Source organism: Lepidothrix coronata, unplaced genomic scaffold, assembly GCF_001604755.1.
Source record: "Lepidothrix coronata isolate B3197 unplaced genomic scaffold, Lepidothrix_coronata-1.0 Scaffold55, whole genome shotgun sequence".
NCBI lineage: Eukaryota > Metazoa > Chordata > Aves > Passeriformes > Pipridae > Lepidothrix > Lepidothrix coronata.
In genome coordinates this window covers 3,560,792-3,574,095 of record NW_016690235.1, presented here as the reverse complement: position 1 = coordinate 3,574,095, position 13,304 = coordinate 3,560,792, and the positions used below count along the sequence as shown (strand labels likewise).

Here is a 13,304-nt window from a genome sequence, read left to right as displayed (position 1 = left end):
GTGTCTGTTCTCTCTTTTGGCCTCAGTAACTTCTTCTGAAACAAAACTGTCCCTGGAAGGTGCAAATAGCGCTGACTGGAAAGGAACTGTGAATGAAAAGCTGATTACAGTAAATCTCACTGGTTTTTGTACAGAAAGTAATATCTTACATTCTTCATGCATTTTTTGAACACGAAAAGACAAGTAAATCCTCTCTATAGGTTAACTCCAGCATGTTTTGAATATATTTATTTGTTCATCGCAATAAATACTGCAGTTCTGATACAAAATCTGTTAAATAGCTAACAATCATTTTATGTGAACCCACGTTTTGTAGATAATGATGTCAGACAATGCTCCGTTGTTTATTATAATGACAAATAAGCTTATTTGAAAAATTTTAGAAAGAAATGAAGTCTTAGTTCTTTTTGCAAGCATACTGAATTTGAACTGGTTTTAATTTTTTCTTTTTTTTTTTTCTTCATATGAAAATGTTTTCAGAAAGTTTTCTTTTTTTGGCATATTATAGGCTTTCAAGCATGATTGGAATTCTGCATAGCATCATAGTTCTGATTTGCAAGTCCTCTTAGAGACACTATTCAACTGTAAATTAATTATGGAAAATAATGGGACTCTATAATTAAGATTTGGCAAAAGTCAGTAAGATTATTTTCTATTGTATTTTAAAACACTTTTTATATTAAATGAATATACTTGAAAAAGAGGGTTGTATTTTTCTGTACCTGAATTTCTGAGTCATTCATATGCTGCTAAATAAGCTGCTGAAGTGTCTAGTAACATTGTGACTCTGGAAAATATGACCTTGACTGAAAAGGAGTCATTTTTTTCCTAAGTGTTCTGCTTCCTATCACGGTTGATACAAATCAGCAATAGAACAGCAACAGCACTTCTTGTTAGGCTTTATTAGCAATGGAAAGATACTCTTAACTGTGGAGTGTCAATCACTGAGTCTCAGCTCGTTTCTGGTTCTTCTAGGCAATGTGGAGAAGCCAATCACTGTTGGTAGCCTTGCTAGCAATTTAAAAATATATCACAAAGAGGGTGCATGTGTTTTACTGAAATCACTACAAGCTGATAAACCCATGTTTATTTGTCACAGTGAAAATAATGCACAATGATATTTTGTGAAATTAATTATTATTTTGTTTTAAACACAGATGTCTGAGGCACACTGACAGTATTATTAGCTTTTCAGACATAGTGACAAAAAATACAACAGCAGCATAAAACCACTTATTTTTACTTATGCAAATGTTAAGCAGATGGCTCAGCTTCTTCTCTGTGATGGTTATGTGCTCTCTGGTTTTGACATTGTGCAGTGATAAAGACTACAGCATACAGAGCACATAGATGTACCACCCTACATTTTCACTCTATGCATGACAAGCAATGTGTGCGTAAATAATATTAATAAAATACTGTTCTTAGTAAAATATTTTTTTATTGGTATTTAGTCATAAAACTTAAATGCATTGTTAAAAGTCTCACGTACTCATTTTTTTTTACAGGAGACTAGACAAACAAAACCAATGTTTTTAGAAAAGTACAAAGCCTACTAATTTATTTGCATTAAAAAATGCCAGTTAGCAGTTCTTTACCTAAAATTTTGTTTGTGATTCAAGTTCATCATGAATACTAAATGTGGTCAGTCTTTTGTATGGTCTTTGCATGGATTCAAATGTTGTCCTTAAGTCATCGTCATCATGGCTGGGCTTCGCAAATGAAGATTTAGGAAGGCTCTATCCACATTTGCTACAAGCACACTGGTGGCTAAAAATGCCAATATGAGATAGACATGTCCAATTGCAAAAGGCACAGCAGAAAGACTCCTTAGGTGGAATATTCTGCAAGACATGGTTCTTTCTGTGTTGTCTTTTCTCCTCAAGGGTGACCCTGCGTGTGATCTCGAAGGAGACAGCTGCGTTATAGATGGTGTGTCTCCAGACCTCCCGATTGGAGGCCAGAGTAGACCAGTTATGTTGATCAATGTGGCCAAGGCTGAGATGTTGTTTCAGGGAGTCCTTGTATCTTCTCTTTGGGGCTCCTCTCTTGCAGCAGCCAGTGGCAAGTTCACCATAGAGCATGATCTTAGGGAGGCGGTGGTCCTTCATCCTGGAGATGTGCCCTGCCCAGCACAGCTGTGTTCTCAGTAATATGGCCTCAATACTTGTGACTGCTGCTTGTTCTAGAATAGATGTATTGGTCACATAATCTGACCAGTGGATGTTTAGGATTGTTGTCCCTAAGTATTCAGATATGAAAAATGTGGAGAATACTAGCCTGTTCCTTCCAAAATGTTCCATGTATGTAAAAACTCTTAGGACTCTTTGCAGGGAAAGGCCGCAAAATTTAGTTTTCAATGTTTCTTGAAATAGCTGTAACAGGTTATTTCTTCCAGGGTTACTTCTGCATGTTTTGCAACAACAGTTGAAATCAATAAAAATATTTTTAAAGGTAATCACTACTTTTCTGTGTCCTGACTGCAACCACGAAACTCTTCCTTAGGTGATATTTGTTTCTCCCCTCCAATGGCCACAATATCTAGATGCTCTTAAAATGAAAATCTTGTTTACACACCAGTTCCTGCTTCCAGTTGTTATTTTTCTAAGGCATGAACCCTCTTAATTATCACCTGGTTCATCTACTTTTATGGGAAAGAAATCAAATGGCCAAGTTTAAATGGAATATTAACTTGGAATACCATCTGCTATATCTTATATTAAAATGCTTTATTCTGTGCCTAGTGTTGCAAACACTTATTTTAGACTGCTGATTTCATTCCAGAAAAAAATGAAATCTACTAATGCTTTAAATCATTGGAAGCAAATATTCACATGATTTGAAGTAAGTTTAGCAAAGCCAAATGACATGAAGAAATTGATATGTGCAGATCAAGGAAATCATATCACTTAGGGAGTTATAATTCTTGATTTTATTAAACCTAATATTATTAACTTTTTTTCTGCTTGAAAATTTCAATTGTGATTACCAGATCTTTTTCTAATAAATATCATTGCACCTACCTTTTTTAGGTATTTTTATTTTTTAAAATATCCTTTTTTAAAGTCAGTCTTTACAGTTATATACTGTAAAATATGCACTTCTGTTGTGAACATTTGGAAATGGTAGTCCTTTTTCAAATATATGGTTGTGGATTTTTTAATAGAGAATAATTTTTGTCAAATCAGAGTAATTCTTTCTTGAAAAAATTATGTCAATCCAATATTATTCTGAGCTTTCCATGCTAAAATTTAAATTAAATACTTATTAACTCATTTTAATTGGAATACAAATGCTTTAATTCACTGAATTAAAATGAACATCTCTTTTTACATAACCCAACTGTTAGTTTGTATTTCCCACTGTGAGGGCAATCCAATTCTTATTTGGTTGTGTTCCAGAAGTGAATAGATTACTTTTTGGATTACACTTGCCTTTAGATAAATTTGTTTCATTATAGGAGTTAAATGGCTCTTAGTACCTAATGGAGGACAGTCAAATGCCTTGCCCACTGAAAAGAACAGGAAACAAGACCAATACAGGACTAAGAACATAGTACAGTTTTTAAAGAAAAAAGATTTCATTTTAATTTAGCACTGGCAGCTGATGTTGATGACCTGAAAGGAAACATAATTTTTTGGTAAAAGTTTAATCTTTTTGTACGAAAATGAGTAATCACACTTCTTAATAGATTTTTTGGCACTGTTTTTTTCTTTTTTTTAAATTTATTTTAGAGACACCATTTGCTGTTAAAAAATAAATTCTTCAGTTCTATTGTAAGCTGCCATAGAGTTCATTCTGTTTCTCTTAGTTGCTGATAAATTTGGATAAGACTGTCATCTGCTTACTAACATTTTTTTAATAGCTCATGCCTATCCACTGCGTTTTTCTTTTCTCCCGTAATTTTGGGAGAAAGCAGAGACTGTAGCTATGGAGTCACAGCCCATCAAGCTTCATATTGCAAGAACCAGCTTAAAAATTATAGTGGGTGTCAATCTCTGCGGTATCACAGGGTCTATAACACGCAAAACTTTTTCTGTACCAGTTGGTGTCATTAAAAGTCTACAAATCTGTCTCAGATTATAATCTCAATTTCATAGCCTTCTTTCTAAAGTCGGGGAATGTGATTGTGGATTTGGTGTAGTGATCCTGTTTCCACTAGGCTTGAAAACTATAGTATTTTTCAGACCTGTTCTGGGAGTCTATTTAATCTGTAAATTCAAAGGGACTTTGAGCAATTATAAGAAAGACTATAATTGCTGAGAACTTGCTGAAAATACAGGAAGAAAAGTTCACAAGTAGATAATCCCTAGTAGAAATTATGTTAGTATTTTAAAAAAATGGAGAGGGTCTTAGACTAGCATAGAATAGAAACTCCAGCATTTCATTTTAGTATCTGAGTCCAGCAGAATTAAACTCATGTTCATGCTGTGTTATCCTAAAGGTAATGAACATAAATGGAAACCACAAGGAACCCACACTGTGCACTGCAGAGATGATCAAAACTGTGCCAGTTTTGAACCTGAGCCAGTCTCTTGCAGGAATGTGAGGAGTGTACACACCATAAACACCAGGGAATTTGCAGGAACTGTATTATTGAAAACACAGAGATCTCATATGAATGGAATCTCTGCGTATCCCAAACAGAAAGTATATTCCCTAAGACAGCACCTGGAACACTGGTAAGTGGTAGAGATTCCAGTGGAATTAGCTCGAACCCAGTGCACCTGCAGTAACAAATCAGTCAAGTGGTTAAATGACTCTGCCTGAAGCCTTCCCATCCATGTCAGGATTCCCATGTCTTCTTTATCTGACAAGACTGTGAAAAATATCTGCATCCAAAGTGACTGCTGGGAGTTTTTGAGTAGAGGAAAAATGTAGCTATCTTGTTTCCCAAACAGAGTTCACTCCTAAGACAATATTTGCTACTGATTTTGCCCTACGTTGCAGACAATAAGCACATCCCTGGTGTAAATGTACATGAAAGCTTTTAGTCTACATGATTCCTGACATTTCAGATTATTGGTTGCAATAAAATATCTTTCTGTGGGAAAAAAAATATTAAAAGCTAGAATTTGTGAAAGTTTTTCTATATGGTTTTTTTTAGGTCCAAAATGTCATAATACATATTAGAAACCTTATGAAAAACCTTTAGTTTGTCAAGAAGGGAGATGTGCATATATGTAGAAGTCATGGAGAAAGATTTTATGATCTGCTTTGGAAGTATTTATAGTGAGAGCGTTTAACCTGTGTGAAGATAAGAAGAGGGTTTGTAAAAGCCACTCAGGGAAATGAGTTCAATTTTTTTGGGCAGTTACAGTTAATTCTTTGAAATAATGTCCTTTAAATAGCCTCAATATGTTTTCTGAATGTCTGAAATGATGAACAATAATTGGAAAAATAAATCACTACTCCAGATATTATCAGTAGTGTGGGGTCAATTTCCTTTATTTCCTTGGAGTATTTATCAGCTGAATTAAAGCATTTTATATTTCATCCAAAATATCAGCTCAGCATCTTAGTAGTATCTCAGATACCATTTAGGTGGAATACATTTCTAATTCCTAGTATGTTGGCTCAAACTACACACACTGTACTCACAAACACAGGCTACTTTAAGTGTATATGTTATCTTTCTGTTTTGGATGCCCAGATGGTATTCTGTTTGCTTTGGGGTAAATTCATGAAATGAAGCATCTGGGGTTTAGAGTGTTTTGATTTGCTTCGCTAGCTTCACCAAGCTCTGACTATATTACAGAATATTTGCTGCTAGAGCTATTACCCTCAAAGTAATGTTGCCAAAGGGTAAGGAAATCATAAATGTGTTGATACTCCTTTCCAGATTACAATTCTGCTAAGATTACTGGAAACCTTAAGTGCAAGAGCGCAGTTTACCAACCTGAAGATGAATGCCATGTGTTTTATAAACACGGTCCTCTAAAATGAAGTCTACACTTCAATCACCTATCAAGTTACAATTGCAAGGTCAAACAACACTTTGCTTAGTGTAAGAACATTCATAAAAAATTGATTTAGTTATAGTGACAGTTCCATGTTCTCTTTTATATTGCAAAAAGATATGAATTACATTACAGGTAAATTACAGCTGTAAAATGTAGTAACTCTTATGTATCCATGCTGGAGATTTATTTTATAGGTGTAGCTTTTTAAATTCAGGCTCCTGTTTCTGTATATGACTATGAATAGGGATAAATCCTGGGTATGGAAGAGAAAGAGGAAATCTCAGAGGCAACTCGATTTTGTTTCAGAGTAAGCCAGAGAAGCAGTAAACTAAGTAATTCCTTCATTAGTTCTTCCTCCTTTGGTAATCCCCACGAATTTTAGCAGCACTTGTCAGGCCATACCACTGGCACTGAAACTGCTCTGTATATCCATGGCTAAAGTAAATAGCATATTTCTTATCTTTTCCAGGCATAGAAGTGATGCAATGCCACTTTGAGTAACAAAAGGTTAAACATGCTTACCCACCAAAGCTAATACCATACCTTAACTCTAGGATTTGTTGTCTCATGTTGATTGTTGTAACTATGTACTAGACCTGTTTTAGGTGGTGTTGAAATTAAGCTTTTCTTTTTCCCATTTTTTTTTTTTTTGGTCATGAACTTATCCTTACATTCCCGCAGTAAGTTAACCTTGGTTTTGAATGGCCAAAACCAAAACACTCATTTTTCCACAAGAAATTAGCATTATGTCTTGGAAAGCAATGTTGCTATTGTAAATAATAGAGGCAAAAAAGAGGGATGGGAGGCACCTGAAAAACGGAGATTATGCCCACCTGTAGAAAATACAAGAGTACTATCAGACTTATTCTCAAACAAGTTCATGTTTTTCATCTGTTCGTATAATTTCTCATCTCTTCCTGTCCCAGCATGTACCTGATTGAAATGGGAAACATTCCTGTAAAAAAGGGCTTATTCGTTCACTTTGTCATAACAAATCGTTTTTGCTGAACTGGCAAGGAAAGATTATAAAATGGGATGTTGCAGCAGTCTATTATTACATCCTGTAATTTCATTAATTCCTTTTTTTTCTCTTAAAGACTGATTTCTTTGAACTAACTATCATGCAACAAAATAAAGCAGTCTGTTAAACTTCATGCAATTGACACCTACAGTTAACAGTGATAGTTGAGTGTTAAGTGATGTAAGTGGGTACTGAGCATTCTAGATGTTTGGGTTGTGTTTTTTCCATTCAGTGTGATATGTTTGAGCTGTGTCTCTAGCTCTGACAATTTTGAATTGTTATCTAATGTAGCTTTATCAAGTCTTGGTTCATAAAAGACTGTGTGTCTTCCCACTATCCATGATAAAATGAGATGATTTCTGATAAGAGGTTGATGTAATAATTTCAGCTACTGTAACCACTTATTCCTAAATGTCTCCAAAATTTTGAACAAAATTAAGAGTGGTTCTGGCAACAGTGGTCACCGTGGAATATTCCACAACTGTAAGAGGGCACATCTGTTGTGTTTCGGTGTTACAGATTATTGGAAGTAAGTTGATGATTTCATTGTAAGAAATATTCAGAATATTTGTCTGTCCTTAGGAAATTATTAGTAGCTGATGTGTAACACACCACACAGTGTTTCATCCACCATGCAAGGAGGTGGGATGGGATGGCTGAGAGATTTCAGTAGGAGGCCTATGCCTATATTAGTTACCTTTGCGTTTGGAATATCACAGATTAAAATAAAAACCTAGAGATGATACGTGTGTGTATATATATATATATATATATAGTCAAGACATAACAAAATTGCCTTCTGGTTTTCCAGATATATGTAACAAGATTTTGGTAGAGGGCTGTAAACCTGGAAGCTCTTGAGAGGTATCAAGAGGAATCAAACTAACAATTGTGTAGTCTTTATATGGGGCCTCTGGTGGTCTAGTGGTTAGGGTGCAGGACTCTCACCGCTGCGACCCGGGTTCGATTCCCAGCCCCCGGGCAGATGGAGCTCGTCAGCCTTGTGAGGCAATCCATCTAAGAGAAGGTCACTCTAAACAAACCTACGTCCTGAGACCCTCACTGCCACTGTCCAAGCTTGCTCGGCCCCGGCAGATGAACCTCAGGATTAAAGGGTGGGCTCAGTTCAGCGCACGCTGTGTCTCACCTAAAAAATCCACTGCGCAGGCTCGAAGGGTTAATGACCTTTCCCAAATCTTCGCTTGGGAAGACTGGCCATTATTATTAGTCTTTATGGAGGAATGCTCTCAGTTGCAGAGAACAAGCACTGAAAGGAGAGAGTCAGGTGATTATCTGATTAGCTTTAATCAAGTCACACTTTGACATTTATCCTGAAGTGAAGGGTTTTTGCTTTCATATCTTTATGATTTTACTTTTGCATCTTATTTTTGACATTTTGATAGTGACCAATTATTGTGATTTCCATTGGAAAAATTAGTAAATTTCTAAAGTCATAAAACAATTGTTTGGGAGTACTGATTTTAAAAAGACCATAAGCTAATTCACATCACTTTCATCTGTAATGGTTCTTAAACATTTAACTTAGTCAGAATTCATTCTGATTGAAGGTTCTGTGATTATGAAAAATGAAGAGAATGACAGAATTTAATTATTTTTTTTGCAGAATGCCTCCATATTTTGACTTTGAACAAAAGCATCAATAAATTTGTATGAGCTCTGTGGAAAGGAAAAGAGATAATATATCATTTGGCTTAAAAAGTCTGCAATTGTTTAGTTTTCAAAAATCTCATGCATAATCGTTCAAATAGAAAATGGAGTAATGGATGATTATATAACTTGAGTCTATTTAACAGGGAAATTTTACCATCTTTTTTCCATTTTTCTCATGATTTTAAACTTGAAAACATTGCCTTTGTTCACTTTTGATCACTTGTGATAACAGAAATAAGGTGAAGAGAGATGTACATTTCGATCAGATAATAAAATATAAACCCAAGACTATATCCAGTTTCTACTGGTTAAATATTGGAAATTATTGAAAAGATCATGGGAGATAAGTTTTACAAGTCTTCAAGAGTATATAACCCAATGCCCTCCCCCAGTGCTGCCTCTGGCTATATATGTGTGAATTATCACAGATGCTTACCCATGTTTCATGATGACAGAAACACTGGATGTGCCATAGCTGCCATAGCTGTTATATTTCAGTGCTAAAATATCCCTAGGATTTTTTCATAGGAAGTTTAACCTCTTCTGCAATTTAAACTCAGTACATTCAGTTGTGTCAATTTTAACATCTGATTTTTCTATTTCTAGTATTTTCTTGCATAGTATTCTGGAAAGCTAAAATGTAATTACATATCTAGAGAGTATAGTATGCCCTTTAACTCTACATAGGAACATTGGATATTTCAGTAAAATGTCTACTGTCACAAAGCTATACTTCCACTGTCTTGATCTGAAACTCCTCTTAGCTGGGGAGAGTGGAATGAAGTCAGGAGAAGAAAGAGGTGCCTATGGATTACAGTTAGTCTGGCACAATTTATCAGCTGTACTAAAAGCAGCAAAGTTTTGGAGAGTTTTATTGCCTGTTCCTAAAGGTGACTCTCAAAGGTCTTGTTTGAAGACCTCAGTGTGCAGGAGACATTTTTGAATTAATTTCTTCAATACCAAGTTCTTTCTTTCAGGGAGAGTGTGATATTTGTGTCCAACTTGGTTTAGTTTTTTATTAGCTAGTTCATATAAGTTTTTAAAAAACTGGCTCTAAGCTGGCTGAACATGAGCCAGCAGTGTGGCCGGGTGGAAGAAGGCAAAGGGCATCCTGACCTGTATCCGAAAGTGTGGCCAGCAGGACCAGAGCAGGGGTCATCCCCCTGCACTCACCACTGGTGAGGCCCCACCTCAACATCTGTGTTCAGTTATGGGCCTCTCACTAAAAGAAACACATTGAGATGCTGGAGCGTGTCCAGAGAAGGGCAATGAAGCTGATGAAGAGTGGCCGAGGCAGCTGGGTTTGTTAAGCCTGGAGAAAAGGAGGCTCAAAAGGTATTTTATCACTCTCTACAACTACCTGAAAGGAGGTTATAGTGAGGTGCGGCCTCTTCTCTCAGATAACAAGACAGGATGACAGGATATGGCCTCAAGTTGCACCAGGGCAGGTTTAGATTAGATATTAGGAAGTTAATTTCTTCATGGAAAGGATGATCAAACAGTAAATAAGTTGCCCAAGGAAGTGATGGAGTCACCATCCCTGGAAGTGTTCAGAACATGTGTGGATTTGATATTTGAGTATATGGTTTAATGGTAAATGTGGTGGTGCTAGATCAATGGTTGGATCTGATGATCTTAGAGGGTCTTTTCCCCCTTCTTAACAGGAGGGGGAGAAAATTAGATAAGAAAGTTTATGGGTCAAGCTAAGGTCCAGGAGATCACTTACCGCGTATTGTCATGAGCAAAACAAATTCAATTTACAGAAACCTAATTTAATTTATTGTCAATTAATAATAGAGTAGATTGATAAGAAACAAAAACAAAATAGAAAACACCTTCCTCTCATCCTGCGCCGCACTCCTCCACCATTCCAGTCTTAAATTCACCTCTGTGATGCCCAACTTATCTACATTCAGTGTTACGTCTAAAAGTTGCTGTGTGTTTTGACATTTCTTGTGATTTCATCATAAAGATAAATAAACTGTCTAGGAATGATTTCTTTCTGTCAATAGAACATTTCTTTTGTCATTCTTATGCAATGGGTTGTGCAATATCCTAGTGGTTCTTTCTTCCTGCTTTCTTGTATCATCAGTTATTTTCATTTCTTAAAAATATAATTAATAGAAGATAGCATTTGAATTTCAAAATATTTCGCTCTGTCTCTGGTAGATGCAAAAATAAAAGCAGTACAATCAGATTTACACATGAATATGAGTTTTCATCAAGAAGAAAATGTTTAAGTTTTTCCATGTCTGGAGTCTGGAGTATTCTTATTTCAGGAAAATAATGGAAATATAAAGTTTTTATTCCGTGACAATTGTTAAAAAATTCCAAGGCAAATTTTCCGCCTGCACATTTCAATCTTCTCACTTACACAGTGGGGTGAGGGTGGAGGGTACTGGGGTATTATTTGGTGGGGTTTTTTTGTGATACAAACATAACAGGTCCTACAGAACAACAGAAAGCCAAGAAAATTGCATAAAGAAGGCCCAGAAGCTCGAGAGCTGAATTTGTAGAAAATTTTCCTAATCTATCCCTTCTCTCAAACTAATTATTTCAAGGGTAGAATATTTTCAGGTACATCCCATTGTGACCTGCATTACAAAAAAACAAACAAACAAACAAACAAACAAACAAACAAAAAAAAAACCACAACAAAAACCCCAAAAGAATTGCATATGAAAGTGAGGAGTTGGTTTTGTTTCTTTTTCTTTTTTCTTTTTTTTTCCCACAAAAGAAGCTGATTGAAAATGACCTGTTAGGGAGATAATAGAGGACTGTTGCAAATCTCCTGCCAAAATTACTTCTTTGGCAAATGGGCAACCCAACTTCTTCTCTAGGGAAGCAACTGTGTTTAGTGGAGATGGTACTCTCTGGAGTACTGCCAGCTCATTGCTGCCTTCCAAGGCTCCTTCAGCAAATTGCATAAATTCCTTATGTTGCAGTTTAATTTTGCAGTTCAGCTATTGGTCCATCTACCTTGTCCGTGACAAACATGTACAGTCTAATATTATATAAATAATATATATATATAAAATATAAAATGATTGAATTAACTCACATGTTTGTAAACCACATAGCAAGTTAGTTGACTGAGAATTGGATAAAACATTATATTTCTTCATGAAGTTTGTATTTACTTGCAACGTCTGATCTTTCTGATAATTGCAGTGTTTTTATTATATGTTATTGTTTATATTATATTCTACGAATATTTTAACTCATATTTTTTCATTCTTTTTTATTTGGTGGGTTTTTTTCACAGAATAATCTCTGTCAGATCAAAATGTCATTTTTGTAGACATGCAAGGTTGTCTTTTTCAGCCATTGTGGAAGATCTTGGAAAAGTCATTTCTATGTGGCAAGAGGAATAATTTTCTTCTTTTGGTTCGTTTTTCTGAAAAGTGTATGGAGGACATGTTGATCAGAAGAGTCCATAGTATTTTTTTCAGATTAATTTTGAAATAGTACAGTCATTACTATTCTTTGACATCAGTGCAGTTCTGGGTTATCATATAATCTGTGGTCCTTTCAGGCATATTCTGGTTCTGAAACACACACAATTCAGAACTTTTGTTAACTCCTCAACCGTCACTGTCTAAGACAGCTGTTTTTTCTTGTGTCCTGTTAAAATAAATGTAAAGTTCATATTTTAATTCAATATGGCAACACAATACCATTCTAAAAATCTCCTCTCTTACTGCAGAGTTGGAGACACTGATGGAGAAAGCTGTGGAGGTGCTGAATTCCACCACCAGCAGAGACAAGTAGTTAATCCTACTACTGAAGAGAATTTTTTTCTTTGTCTCTATTCTGGGTTCAGTGCTTTGTCAGCTTCACCTTCAGATCCTTTAGTAAATGTCTGTCTAATCTACTGTGGGCAACACAGTTGCCTGCTCCAGTGGAGTGCCAGTGAGTGCACACTATTTTTTGGTGTCATTAGGACGTTTCAGTAGCCTCTAACCCTATTCATCTCAGCAGACACACTTATGGCTCTGACAATCTTTTCCATTCCTTTTTGGATAAGAGCTAAATATCATTCTAAAATATCTCAAGGCATTTCACTGAAAACATCACTGTTTCAAAAAGCTCAGTACAACTGACAAGACTAAATATATTTTCCTCTTTTTGTTTTCTAGTAAGTGAGCAGTGGAGCTGGAAAACTTGGCAGAACTCTTTGTCTTTCCTGCTTGTGTCTGTGGAAACTGGTTTGCAAGGTAAATGTTCCATTTTAATTGACTATAATTGTATACTATTATAATTTTAGGTGTCTAAAATTACCTCATGATTCCTCTAGGTTTTAAAGAAAATGCCCATGCTTAAGCTTTCATCTACACTTTCAACAGTGAATTGTATTAGAATACTCTTACAACTTAAAATAAATGCAATTAGTTCCTTTGGATCCATTAACAAATACACCTCCCTCTCAAGAAGAAAGTAAATGTGTGCCAAGATCTAGATTATTTGTGAGTTTCCGGGCTATTGCTCCAAAATTGCCATCAATCTGAGTGAAAGAACAATTAAGATGAACGTGAATGCATTTATTATGTCAAGATGTAGTCTCTGTATTCTGTTATGTATTGGTGATGTTGTGTTTATTGATGGTTTTATTAGAAGGAAGACTGAAGGTGATTCTTGAGACCCCTGGC

At 35.6% G+C, this 13,304-nt stretch overlaps 1 protein-coding gene across 3 annotated transcripts in view; it reads left to right on the top strand.

The window, feature by feature from the left end:
• Positions 1–13,304, top strand: part of LINGO2 (leucine rich repeat and Ig domain containing 2) — a 486,960-nt gene that overhangs the window by 164,862 nt on the left and 308,794 nt on the right. For all 3 annotated transcript variants that reach the window (XR_001875068.1, XM_017816431.1, XM_017816429.1), the window contains exon 2: positions 12,795–12,872. The gene's annotated coding sequence lies outside the window, so the exon portion shown is untranslated. The remainder of the gene's footprint in view (positions 1–12,794; positions 12,873–13,304) is intronic.